The sequence below is a fragment of the Hypanus sabinus genome, chromosome 16 (assembly GCF_030144855.1).
Source record: "Hypanus sabinus isolate sHypSab1 chromosome 16, sHypSab1.hap1, whole genome shotgun sequence".
Lineage (NCBI taxonomy): Eukaryota > Metazoa > Chordata > Chondrichthyes > Myliobatiformes > Dasyatidae > Hypanus > Hypanus sabinus.
Genome location: NC_082721.1, coordinates 69760705 through 69773907, shown reverse-complemented (window position 1 = coordinate 69773907; position 13203 = coordinate 69760705). Strand labels below are relative to the sequence as shown.

The following is a 13203-nucleotide window of genomic DNA, read 5'->3' as shown; positions in this document are numbered from 1 at the left end:
CTGACACTCGGTCTGAACAATTACTGAACCTCTTGACCATATCAGCATGCTTTTATACAATGAGTTGCTGCCACATGAATGGCTGATTAGATATTTGCATTAACGTGCAGTGTACAGGTGTACCTAATAAATTGGCCACCACGTCCACTTCCAAATTGGGATGGTACATGACTTGAAGAGAAACCTGGAAGAGGTCATATTCACATGTACCTGCTACCCTTATAAGAGAGGTCAGGCTGATACTGAAATTGTTGCTGGAAGAGATTTTGTAGATGGTACGTACTGAAACTAGTGATGGAAGGAATCTATCTGGAAGAAAGTGTCACCAGTGAAGAATGCGACCAAGGGCAGCATCCTCCAGGCACTTCACAAAACTACTTCTTTCACTTCTTTTACACCTTCTTTTTCTGTCAAAGGTGGCTCCAACAGTAGCGGATCTATATTTTGGGCCGACTGAGCGATCTGGTGCTTTGCTGTCTGCAAGAGGGTTCTGTGAGGCTTTGAGTGAAATGTGCACCCTCAAAGCCAGAGACTTGGAGGCAGGACTAAGCCCACGATCAACTGAATGCCTCGCTGATCTTGTGGATGAAAGCGCTGAGGAAGGTAGAAATTACCGAGGCGTGGGTGCTCAGCACTGTCCACCAGCCCCGTGCTTGCTGCTCCCATATGAAGGTCTTTCTCCATCGATGCTGTAGGGGGATGGTACCAGAGATCTGGATCTTGGGCAATGTTTAATTGACGCAGTTTGTGGACTGGACTCTGTGGTTTACATTATGATGTATTTCTGGTTATTTTGCTATTTTGGGTAATTGTGATCGGGGCGGGCTGCAGAAAATGAGCTGAAATGAACTGGTCTGAATATGCCTAGACACTTTTGATTTTGTGTTTTATATTCTGCTGTTTTTGCTTGCTTTATTTGTTACTGTTTGTGCAATTCGTTCCTTTGCGTACGGGCAGATTGAAATTTTTCTTTGAATGGGTTCCACGGTTTTCTTTGTCTCGTGGCTGTCTGTGGGGAAGATGAATCTCAGGGTTGTATACTCTGTACATACTTCAATAATAAATAAACAACCATATAACAATTACAGCACGGAAACAGGCCATCTCAGCCTTTCTAGTCCGTGCCGAACACTTACTCTCACCTGCTCCCACCGACCTGCACTCAGCCCATAACTCTCCATTCCTTTCCTATCCATATACCTATCCAATTTTTTTTTAAACGACAAAATCAAACCTGCCTCTACCACTTCTACTGGAAGCTCGTTCCACATGGCTACCACTCTCTGAGTAAAGAAGTTCCCCTTCATGCTACCCCTAAACTTTTGCCCCCTAGCTCTCAACTCATGTCCTCTTGTTTGAATCTCCCCTACCTTCAATGGAAAAAGCCTATCCATGTCAACTCTATCTATACCCCTCATAATTTTAAATACCCCTATCAAGTCCCCTCTCAACATTCTACACTCCAAAGAATAAAGAACTAACTTGTTCAACCTTTCTCTGTAACTTAGGTGCTGAAACCCAGGTAACATTCTTGTAAATCTCCTCTGAACTCTCTCTATTTTGTTGACATCTTTCCTATAATTCAGTGACCAGAACTGTACACAATACTCCAAATTAACTTTGAATCATTCAATATGTTCAAAGTGATGCTGTGATAAAGACAACTGTTTTATCCCAGAGAAAGTTTAACTTCTCAAATATTATTGGAACTGCACTCATCCAGGAAACTGGAGACTATTCCTTCAACAACTCTGATTTATTTCTTGTAGATTGTGGAAATTCTTGGGGGTGGTAGGAGGTGAGTCACTTGTCATATTGGATTCTTAGCTACTGACTTAACTTGTCACCACCTTATTTAAGAGGCAGATCTGGTTAAGTTTCTAGTCAATAGCAAGTCTCAGGTCATTGAAACCTATTGAATATTGAAAGGCCCAGATAGAATGGACGTGGAGAGGAGGTTTCTTTTAGTAGGAGAAACCAGTACCAGAGGGCATAGCATTAGAATAGTGGGACATCGCCTTATCACAGTGATGAGGAGGAATTTCTTTAGCCAGAGGGTGCTGAATCTATGCAGTTTATTGTCACAGATGGCTGTGAAGGCCAAGTTATTGTGTATATTTAAAATGGATAAATTCTTGATTAGTAAGGGTGTCAAAGGTTATGGGGAGAAGGCAGAAAAATAGGGTTGGGAAGAATAATAAAACGAGCCATGATGGAATGTCAGAGCAGATTCAATAGGCTGAATGGCCTATTTCTGCTCCTGTGTCATATGATCTTATGGTCTTATGTTCAGGATGAAGACAAAGAGAGGACTATCTTTCTTCCCGTAGCTGGAGAATGCATAGTCTGTTTTTCAGCCCAGGATTAGGGAATCAAGAACTGAAAATTTCAGGTGAAAGGGGAACCAGAGGGTAAAACCCTTTCAGCATGATCTATATAAGGAACAAGCTACTAGAACATGTGGTTCAGGCAGGTACAATAACAACATTTAAAAGACCCTTGGACAGGTATGTGGAATGGAAAGGTTTAGAGGGACATGTGCCATGCGTAGGCAAATCAGAGCAGCTTGGTTGAAGCAAACAACCTTGGGGTGAATGGCCTATTTCCACACTGTATGACTCTACAATTCTCTGTTTGGCAATCATAAACGTATTGAATGTTATGAGCAAATGTAATAGTCTGTCTTGTTTGAGGAAGTCAATGCTTTTTACTTAGGAAGCACTGATGTTATTTTAAACACCAGGGATTCTGCAGATGCTGTAAATCCAGAGAAACAAACACAAAATGCTGGTGGAACTCAGCAGGCTAGGTAGCATCTATGGAGAGGAACAGTCAACATTTTGAGCCAAAATATTGGCTTCATTTTGTGTGTGTTATAAATGTCATTTGATACTTACTCAGCCAGGCTGCCCAGGTCTTGCTGCATGATGCATCTCACATTGCAGTTTTTGCAATCTTCCTAAGTTCCAAGAGCAACTGTACTAACAACATAAAAATCACCACTAGGTGAACCACATATACTAACAACAGAATCTGTTCTGGCTCCTTCACATCATTGCCAAAATAGCCCCACTGGCAGCACATTTTCAGAGGATCAACACAGAAGCAGAATTATATGTGGCCAACTGTTTCCATATCCATTTTTCCTGCTGCTTCCCTACTCCTTGTACTGTTTTGACTTTTACACTTCCTTCCTTGATCCCATTGTGACCACAAGCTCTACAGCCCAGTTTCCATTATCTTTGAGCTCCCATTCACTTGGTCCTGGTCTTCACCTATCTCTCATTCATTCATATTGTGGCTGATCTGTGACATAACTTCATCTACCTACCATTTCTCCGTTTCCTTTAGGCCGTACTGAGAGACAACATTCCACTCAGTCAGAATGGAGACGATTAGTTCGTTGCACAGCCAATCAACCCTCTGGCGGAGCAGACTTGATGGGTGAATGGTTTAATTCTACTCCTATGCCTTATATTCTTATGGAAGTCTTACTCTTATTAGTAATTACATTTTATTCAATGATTTTATTTAATATATTCTTCTCTTGACTGCTGCTACAATGGCAGTAATTAATGCTTTATATAATCCAAAGCAGTATTTACTGCCCATCCCAGTTGGATTATTATGCACGTAGGAGAAACTTCTTCACTAGGATTCTACCCCAGGTAGACAATATGGTAAAGTACTTTTACAATGTTGTTAGGTAAGAAGTTTGAATGATAACAATACACTTCCACCACTGGTGGCTGCCGATTTGGAAGTGAGCCTGGAAGGGGAACCTAATGTTCTTGTCCTTCTGGCTACATGTGAGGTATAGATGAAGAAGTAGGTAACTGAGGCACAGCTTGCAGGCGGTACCCAGTGTGCCCTGTACACTGGAAACGGAGTGAGTGAGTTTGTGGACTCATGGATTGCGTGCCAGTCAAGTGAGCTGCTTGCTCTTACAGTTATAGAGTCATAGATCACTACAGCACAGACACAGGCCCTTTGGCCCATCTAGTCTGTGCCTAACTGATATTTTGCCTGGTGCCATCACCCCACATCTGCACCATAGCCCTCCATATCCTTCTCATTTGTGTACTTAGAATGTAGAACAGTCTCTTATAGGTATAGGTATAAGTATTAATATTGATATAGGTAATGGTGTAGGTACTGGTTTTGGTATTGGGATATTATTGAAGCATGTATCAAGATACAGTGAAAAGCTTGTCTTTCATACTGTGTAAACAGAGCAAATCATTACACGGTGCATTATGCTAGAATAAATTAAAACAAAAACAATGCAGTATAAAGTGCAAAAAGCCACAGAAAAGCTGTGGTGCAGGTAAATAATAAAGTGAAAGATGATTTTTTTTCTACTGATATGTGACATTACTGACAAAACCTTCCTGATCTGAGAAAGAGAAGATTTTCTTCTTGAAGTGAGTTTATTAACGGGTTAAACCACAGAATATTTATCCCAGGTCTCTTCAGCTATGTCTGTGGATGTGAATTATGCAACAGATCAGTGGCCTGTTCCTCTCTCACTGAAAGACATCAGTGAACTTCTTACAACAATATTTTAGAATTAATAGAATTTTCTGTCCAATTGCAAGTGACTAGATTCAATTTCATAACTTACATTGGTGAGTTGAGAAATACAGTGGCATATTGTTTTTGTGCTCTGTTGCCATATTGCTAGTTCTGTTAGTGCCAGGGTAGGTTGAGAGTGTACTGCTGGATGGAATTATCAGCTGCTTGTATTTTCATAGTGCAGATTCACTTTTAACATCGGTGCTGCGCTTATATTGCATTGGCCTATTGCAAAAACCTGAAAGAACATGCTATCAGGCTCAAGGGCAGCTTCTACCTGCTGTTGTAAGACTATTGAATGGTCCACTATTGTGGTAAGATAGACTTCTGATTTCACAACGTTCTTCATTATGAATTAGTACCTTTTTTGTTTACCTGCTCTGTGCTTCTCTGCAACTACAATAATCTGTTCTGCATTCTGCTTTTATTTTTCCCCTGGAGCACCTCATCACACTAATGTGATGAAATAATCCGTACGGCTGGCATTAAAAGCAGTCTTTCACAGTTACTCGTTACAGCTGACAATTATAAACACACTTACTAATTTATTGTCCGTGGTTCTGATGCAGAATCAAAATCAGGATTAATATCACTGGCAAATGTGAAATTTGTTGTTTCGCATCAGCCTTACATTGCAATGCACAGTAATAAAAACTACAAATTACAATGAGAAGCATATATGAAAATAAATTAAATAAGCAGTCCAAAAAGAGAGAAGAAAATTGTGAGGACATTCTCATGGGTTTATTGCCCATTCAGAAATCTCCTGGCAGAGGGGAAGAAGCTGTTTTTGAAATATTGAGTACCCGGTATTTCTGTACCTTCTACATGATTGTAACAATGAGAAGCGGGCACATGCTGAGTGATTGGGATCCTTAATGACAGGCGCCTCCTTTTTGATACTGGAGAGGCTGTTGAGGCTAGTGCCCATGATGGAGCTGGCTGAGTTTACAACTTTCTTCAGCTTTTTCTGATCCTTTGCCTCCATACCAGATAGTAATGCAAGCAGTTCGAATGCTCTCCTCTGTGGAAATTTACAAGGCTTTTGGTGGCATACCAACACTCCTCAAACTCCTAATGCAATATAACCACTGTTGTGCCTTATTTGTAATTGCATCAATATGTGTAGCCTGGGATAGATCCTAGGAGATGTTGACACAGAACCTTGAAACTGCCCTTCCTTTCCACTTCTGATCCCTCAATGAGGATTTACCCTTCCTGAAATCCACAATTAATTCCTTGGTCTTACCGTTGCAACACCACTCAGCCAGCTGATCTATCTCGCTTCTGCATGCCTCTGCATCACCACTTGAAGTTCTGCCAACAATACTTGTGTTGTTGGCAGATTTACAGATGGTGTTTGGGCTGTGCCTAGCCACACAGTTGTGGGTGTAGAGAGCAGTGAGCTAAGCACAAATCCTTGTGTTGACTATCAGCAAGGAGGAGATGTTGTTTCCAATCTGCACAGACTGTGGTCTCTCAGTCAGTAAGTGAAGGATCCAGCTGCAGGGAAGGTAGGTTTCGTATGCATTAGTATTGCTGGATTCATTGGCAATAGTATACCCTTCATACCAATAGATACTTTTAACAGTTTTCTAAATGATTGTTTCACAGGATGTGGGCATAGCCCAGCATCTACTATCCACCTTAATAGCCATTGAAGTGATTGGCTTGCTAAGCTACTTCAGCTAATAGCTAACCACAGTGATGCGCCTGGAGATACAAATTGGCCAAACTACATCAGCACAGTGCATCTCTCTAAGCGGCGTTTGTTATCCAGATGGATTTCTATAACAATCTTGTGCGATCACTTGAGTCAAGTAAGGGCTTTATTCCTTTAATGGAGAACTTCCTTGCATGACCTTGTTTCACGCGGGGAGGCAGATGCATGAGCAGCCACCACAGGGTCAGCAACAGATCAGGGTCAGGGTCCAGTGACGTGGGAAGTATGATGTCTGGGGATCCTTTCACTGCTGCAGCCTTCTTCCCCCTCACTGCTGTTGTGATACATCATCCTCCGGTTGGATCACAACAAGATGTCCTAAATCTTACTCAATGCCCCGACCAATGAGGTCAAGCATGAGAACTCAGATTCTATTTTAAAGAAATAATCCTACAGGGAGAGCAGGTAAGCAGCATCAGATTAAATATCAGATCATTGTTTTTGCAACCTTGCTGTGCACATGTTCAATTACTCGCCGTGATGCTACTTTATTCCAAGTATAGTGCTTTAAGATATCCGGACACTGCAGCAAGCACTACAGAAATGCGTATCTTTGTAGTCAAAGGAAAGCACTTCCTTCTCTGTCTCATCCTGGGTCTAGACAATATATCTAAATTTGCCAAAGCATAGTTTGACCTCAAGATGTGCTAATTCTATGAGATGACACTGAGCTAATAACTGAGTGCTAAAACTGAGTTAATGGTTCGCTTTGCTCTGCTCTGTGTGAAATAGATGATAGTATGGGGGCTAAACTTTTGAAATGGCATATGGAGGCCAAGATTATTTGGGTAGAGGTGTGATTCGGAACAAAGATTGGGAAATTTAGATCCAAGTGATTAAGTGCACGTGGACCATTTTCTATAAAGAGCTAGTCTCAGTCATGATAGCTGTTAGGGCATATTCTGGAATCATAGCAAATACCAATTTTAACAGCATCCATCCGGTCTCTAGACCTGGATGTGGATTGTAGACTGAATTTAAAAAACAGATCCGAACAATGTCCTTCCATTTGACCGCACGATAACGCACTTTGATCTGATAAATCTGGCCAATCAAATTGACAACCAGGCAACTGAATGGCACAGAAATCGAGAGAATGCCCCAAGCCTCCTACCCTTGAGATCACCATCTGTCTCACTCTCTCTCTTATCACCTAGTACATAGTCTACATAGAAGCCTGTGCAGATGAAGGTCATGCACCTCTATCAGGAAGAACACAATCAGTGTAGGAGAACAGGTTGCTCCCTCTACTATGGCCATCTTGTCCTAAGTACCCAGCAAAAGAGAATACCTGTCAGCAGGAAGGAAAATTCTGACAGGTCAATTGTCCCTGCAAGCACCTTCCCCTAAGTACGTAATGCTCCCATAGTCCTTGTCTTGGGTGCCTCAGACATTTATTGACTCCCAGGTAACTGGGAATTTCACAGATATACCTCTGCCTCAAATATCAGGAGTTCCGGCTCAACAATTGAGAGAGAATATTGAATCAAGGCTCTGGATGGTTGATCGCTGGGATACCCCTGTGCTTTTCCTTCCCATTGAATGATTTCTGCAAAGTGGAACTATGATGTCATGATCCCAGAATGTCTGACAGTCGAGGAGGACTTGGAAGCACGGCAGCAGTGGCTGGTGGGGGCAGAGCACCCTTTAATAGTATGGATGCTTAATAGCAAGATCCACCTTTACTTGGAACCCCTCAGACTTGAGCTAGAGGGCAACTATAGGGAACAGTTCTCCTTCTACCTTGTTGATTCAGCCAAACTACTGGCAGTGCTTGGCTTCCTTAACTTTCTGGGCTCAACCATGGGGCTCTTGAACTACAGGGGATAACTTCACTCAGCTTCACTTGACCCATTATTGAAGTGTTCCCACAACCTACGGACTCTCTTTCAGGTGCTCTTCATCTCATGTTCTTGATATTTATTGCTTATTTATTTTTTATTATTTTTTCTTTCATTTTGTATTAGCAGTTTGTTCTTTATGCAAGCTGGTTGAAAACCCAGGTTGGGGTGGTCCTGCCAAAGGGTTTCGGCCCAAAACATTAACTGTACTCTTTTCCATTGATGCTGTCTGACCTGCTGAGCTCCTCCAGCTTTTTGTGTGTGTTGCTTGGATTTCCAGCATCTGCATATTTTCTCTTGTCTGGCGTGGTCTTTCACTGATTCTGTTGTGGTTATTAATCTATTATAGATCTATTGAGTATGACTGCAAAAAATAAGTCTTAGGGTTGTGTATGGTGACATATATGTATCTTGATAATGAATTTACTTTTGAATTTTCAACTTTGAGTAACCCACAACTTGATTGGTCCCTAAAGGCACTCCAAGAATGGGAATGGGCATGTCTATGTAGCTATCAATGTATCCCCTCCTGTGCCACCTGCTGGTGTGGACCTCTCTAGTGTTCCAGCTGAATATGAATACCTTTTTGAGGTCTTCAGTAAGCGGAAGGCCACATCCCTGCTTCCTCACTGGCCATACAACTGCACCACTGACCTCTTATCTGGTACTCGTCCTCCCCGGAACTGGCCCTTTTCTCTTTCTTGTCCTGAAACAGAGCCAAGGAAGAACATATCAAGGAGGCATTGACCTTGGGATTCATCCGTCCATCAAGCTCACCAGGAGGGACGGGCTCCTTTTCTGTGAGCAATAAGGATGGCAAGCTCCGTCCCTGCATTAATTATTGGCCTTTCAACAACATTATGGTGAAGACTTGCTACCCCCTCCCCCTGCTTGGCTCTCCATTTGAAAATCTCTTGGGAGCAACTATATTCTCCAAGATATATCTGTGCAATCCGAGAAAAGGACGAGTGGAAGATAGCATTCAACATCCCCACTGTCTGTCGTGATTACCTCATGATGCTATTTGGTCTAACCAATTCTCTGGCTGTTTTTCAGGCCCTGGTCAATGATGTGCTCCAGACATGTTGAATCAGTTTGCTTTGTGTATTTGGATAACGTTCTTATCTATTCCCGCCCTCACCAGGAGCCTGCCCAGCATGTCCGATGGGTTCTCCGATGGATTCTTGAGAACAAGCCTTGTGCCAAGCCAGAGAAGTGCAAGTTCCATAAAGGGCAAGTGTCTCTCCTGGGCTATATCCTCATTTCTTCCGGTGTTCAAATGGACAATGCAAAGTTCAGACAGTCACAGAAAAGCCCGAACCATCTCCGGTCGGACAGGTGAGGCACTTTATGGGGTCTGCAAACTTCTGTCACCTCTTTGTCAGAAACTTCTCCACCGCAGCTCCCGTAAATGCACTCACCAAGATCTCCATACATGAGTGAAGCACGCCAAGCATTCTCAGAACTAGAGTGAAGCTTCACCTCTGCCCTGGCGATGAAAGACCCAGACCCAACCCATCCATTCATTCATCAGACGCTGGTACTGGAGCTGTACTCTTCTGGCACTCTTCGGTTGATAATCGGCTGCACCCCTGTGCTTTTCCTTCTCATTGGATGATTTCTGCAGAGTGGAACTATGATGTCATGATCCCAGAATGTCTGACAGTCGAGGAGGACTTGGAAGCAAGGCAGCAGTGGCTGGTGGGGGCAGAGCACCCCTTAGTAGTATGGACAGTTCACAAGAACCTCTCCTACATCTGTGACATCAAGAGATTCAACTCCCGTCAACCCCGGTGGGCTTTCCTCTTCACCCAGTTCAATTTCACCCTCAGCTTCCATCCTGGCAGTAATAACGCTAAAGCTGATGCTCTAAACCACCAGTTTGACATCACTGAGAGCAACACCACTCTGGAGTCCATCTTTATGTTCTTCCTCGCTCATGCATAGCTGCCCCGGTGCTTTGGGGAATAGAAGCTGAAGTAGGGGCTGACCAAAAGTTAGATCCAGGACCAGCTGCAGAACCTCCCAAATGGCTGTTTGTCCGTCACTGCGCATCCCAGAGTGTTGGAATGGGGTCACTCTTCCTGTCTGGTTGGCCATGCAGAAATTCAACAGACCCTTAAAGAGAAAATTATGACAGCTACCTCTGTCCCAGGATGCCCATGACTTCATCTCTGGTCTACTGGTCTGCTCTCTGCCTGTGACTCTCCACCCCTCGTTCCACCACTCAGTGCATTTTATCACTGGTCTGCCCCCATCAAATGGAAACACCACCATTTTGCTAGTTCCCCAAGGTTGCCCACTCCATTGCTCTCCCCAAGCTCCCATCGGCTCATGAAATTGTTACCCTCATGTTTCAGCATACGTTCAGGCAGTACAGCTTCACTCAGGACATAGCGTCTGACCGAGAGCCTCAGTTCACACCTCGTTTTTAGAAAGCTTTCAGTTCTCTTTTGGAAGCCACAGCCAGCCTCTCATCAGGTTTCCACCCACAATCTAATGGCCAGACTCAGAGAGTGAATCGGGAGTCGGAGACAACCCTGCACTGCCTTATCTATTCCAACTGCGCCACCTGGAGCTCCCAACTGGATCGAGTGGAGACTGACCACAGTAACCTCGAGTCCTCCGTTGGCGTGCCCCCCTTTGAAAGCCAAAAGGGATTCCAGCGACTGCTTGTCCCTGACAAGGAGATTGCCATGGGAGTTCCTGCTGCTGAACAATAAGTCAAGTTCTACAAGTGCAGGGTTTCTCTGCTGCATATCAGAATCAGACTTTAATCGCCAAGTACCTGTGCACATACAAGGAATTTACTTCCAGCAGACGTTGTCTCTCTGCTCATAACAATAATAATGGTAAATATAAATGAAAATATAGGTTATACATACAAGTAGTGCAATCCAAGTAATAGTTAGCCGACAGTTAACCAGCAGTTAACTGTTCAGCAAAGTGACTGCAGTAGGGAAAAATTCAGAAGCAATGTACCTGGTCAGCTCCACAGACAAGCTCAGGGAGAAAATCTGGCTGGTGTCTGGAGACCTTCCTTTGAAGATCAGGAGCTGCCTGCTGGCCCCACACTATGTGGGACCATTTGTGGCTATCAAAAGAGCTTCCTGTACACTGCACCTACCATGATCAATGAGGATTCACCCGGTGCTCCATGTTTCCCAGCTCAAGCCGGCGACTCCCCCCCGGCCTGGTGGATGGGAGGTGTCCCTGATATATTCTGTATGGCACTCCTGGGTGCGGTGCAGAGTCCAGTACTTTGTGGATTGGGAGGGGCATTGCTTTGAGGTACGTTCTTGGGTTCTGGCTCATGATGTCCTGGATAAGTCTCTCATTAAGATATCCAGAGGGCCCAAGTCTAGAGGCTCAGGAGCTGTGCCCTGTGACAACGACGAACTCTGGGCACTCTGACGGGCGGGGAGATGAACAGGGTCAGCCATTGCGCTCAGAAGTATGAACTTTCCAGCCCATTACTGTTACATTGTGGTTGGACTTAACTTTTTCCTTTCATTTCAGTCTTGTCAAGTAAGATGACGAGAGGCCTTGATCATGTGGATAGCCAGAGGCTTTTTTCCCCAGGGCTGAAATGGCTGACATGAGGGGAGATAGTTTTAACGTGCTTGGAAGGAGGTTACAAGGGGGGATGTCAGAGGTAAGTTGTTCACACAGAGAGAGGTGGATGTGTGGAATACACTGCCAGCGAAGGTGGTCGAGGCCGATACAATAGGGTCTTTTAAGAGACTCTTAGGTACATGGAGCTTAGAAAAATAGAGAGCTATGTGCTAGAGAAATTTTAGGCAGCTTCTAGAGTAGGTTACATGGTCGGCAGAACATTGTGGGTTGGGTGGAGGGGTCTGTGATGTGCCATACATTTCTATGTTTCGTGACCAAAGCAGAGCAGTGGCAACATTCCTCACTTCCTTTAGTCCTCGTTCCAGGGAAGAAGACTACAGTTTAGAATGACGCTGTGAAGCACAGAATGCGTTTCGTATTTAGTTACTGCTTCCGAGACACAATGCTGGCGTTGGCTTGTCAGTTTGTGAGTTTTAGTTAATGGCCCCATTGGCCTAGCGTTTATTATTTCCCTTTTGCTCCACACAGTTCTTGTTAAAAATCAGAGTCTCTCACTTGGGCCAACACAGCATGATCATTTCATCATTATGGCACAAGCCTCCCTGATATTGAGAACAACTTCTGGACACAATCCCTTAAGAAGTCAGCATCCATCCTCACCACCCCGGCCATGCCCTCTTCTCACTACTCCCATCAGAGTACAGCAGCCTGAAGACCCACACTCAATGTTTTAGGAACAACTTCTTTCCATCTGCCTTTAAATTTCTGAATGACCCTTGAACCCATGAACACTACCCCGCTATTCCCCTTTAGCCTTATTTATTTATTTTAACTTACAGTAATTTGTTATGGTTGCATTGTTCTGCTGCCAGAAAAACAACAAATTTCATAACGTACATCAGTAATATTAAAGCCAATTCTGACCCTAATTCTTCTGTGGTCAAAGTAAATTGGATTGCTCCACACATGATCTAAGCTGGCAGCACTGTAGTGCAGCTAATTGAACCCGGTAGCCTTACATCTCCAGCTTCAATCCCAACCTTGGGCTCCGTCTGTGTGGTGTTTGCTTGCTCTCCCTGCAGCCATGTGCATTTCCCCTAGGTCCTTTATCCCAAAGCTCTGCTGGTTGATAGGTTAATTGGTCCTAGTATGCAGGTGAGCCGTAGAAATCCTGGAGTGTGTGGGTGGGGGGGGGGGGGGGGTGGGGGATGGAATGGGATTTGGGAATGTGGGCGTTTGATGGTCAGTGCGGGCCCTTTGGGCTGAAGGGCGTTTTTGGTTACATATGATTGATTCAATGACTCCTAGCCAAAGAGGAAAACAAGATATAAATGAAAGACAGGTGATACTGGTCCCACTCAGCCTCCATGGGAATAGATAATTATGTAAACTCTTATCTATCCCAGTAGTAGCCCACTGATTAATAAAACAATGGAATGGAATTATTATGGTGGGACACAAATGTACAGGTTAACCAGAACAAACTAA

At 43.9% G+C, this 13203-nt stretch overlaps 1 long non-coding RNA gene across 1 annotated transcript in view; it reads left to right on the top strand.

The window, feature by feature from the left end:
* Positions 1 to 3309: 3309 nt before the first annotated feature.
* The window catches only part of LOC132406424 (uncharacterized), a 28526-nt gene continuing 18632 nt past the window's right edge, over positions 3310 to 13203 (top strand). The window contains exons 1-2 of the long non-coding RNA XR_009516166.1: positions 3310 to 3444; positions 11659 to 11794. This is a non-coding gene — a long non-coding RNA (uncharacterized LOC132406424). The remainder of the gene's footprint in view (positions 3445 to 11658; positions 11795 to 13203) is intronic.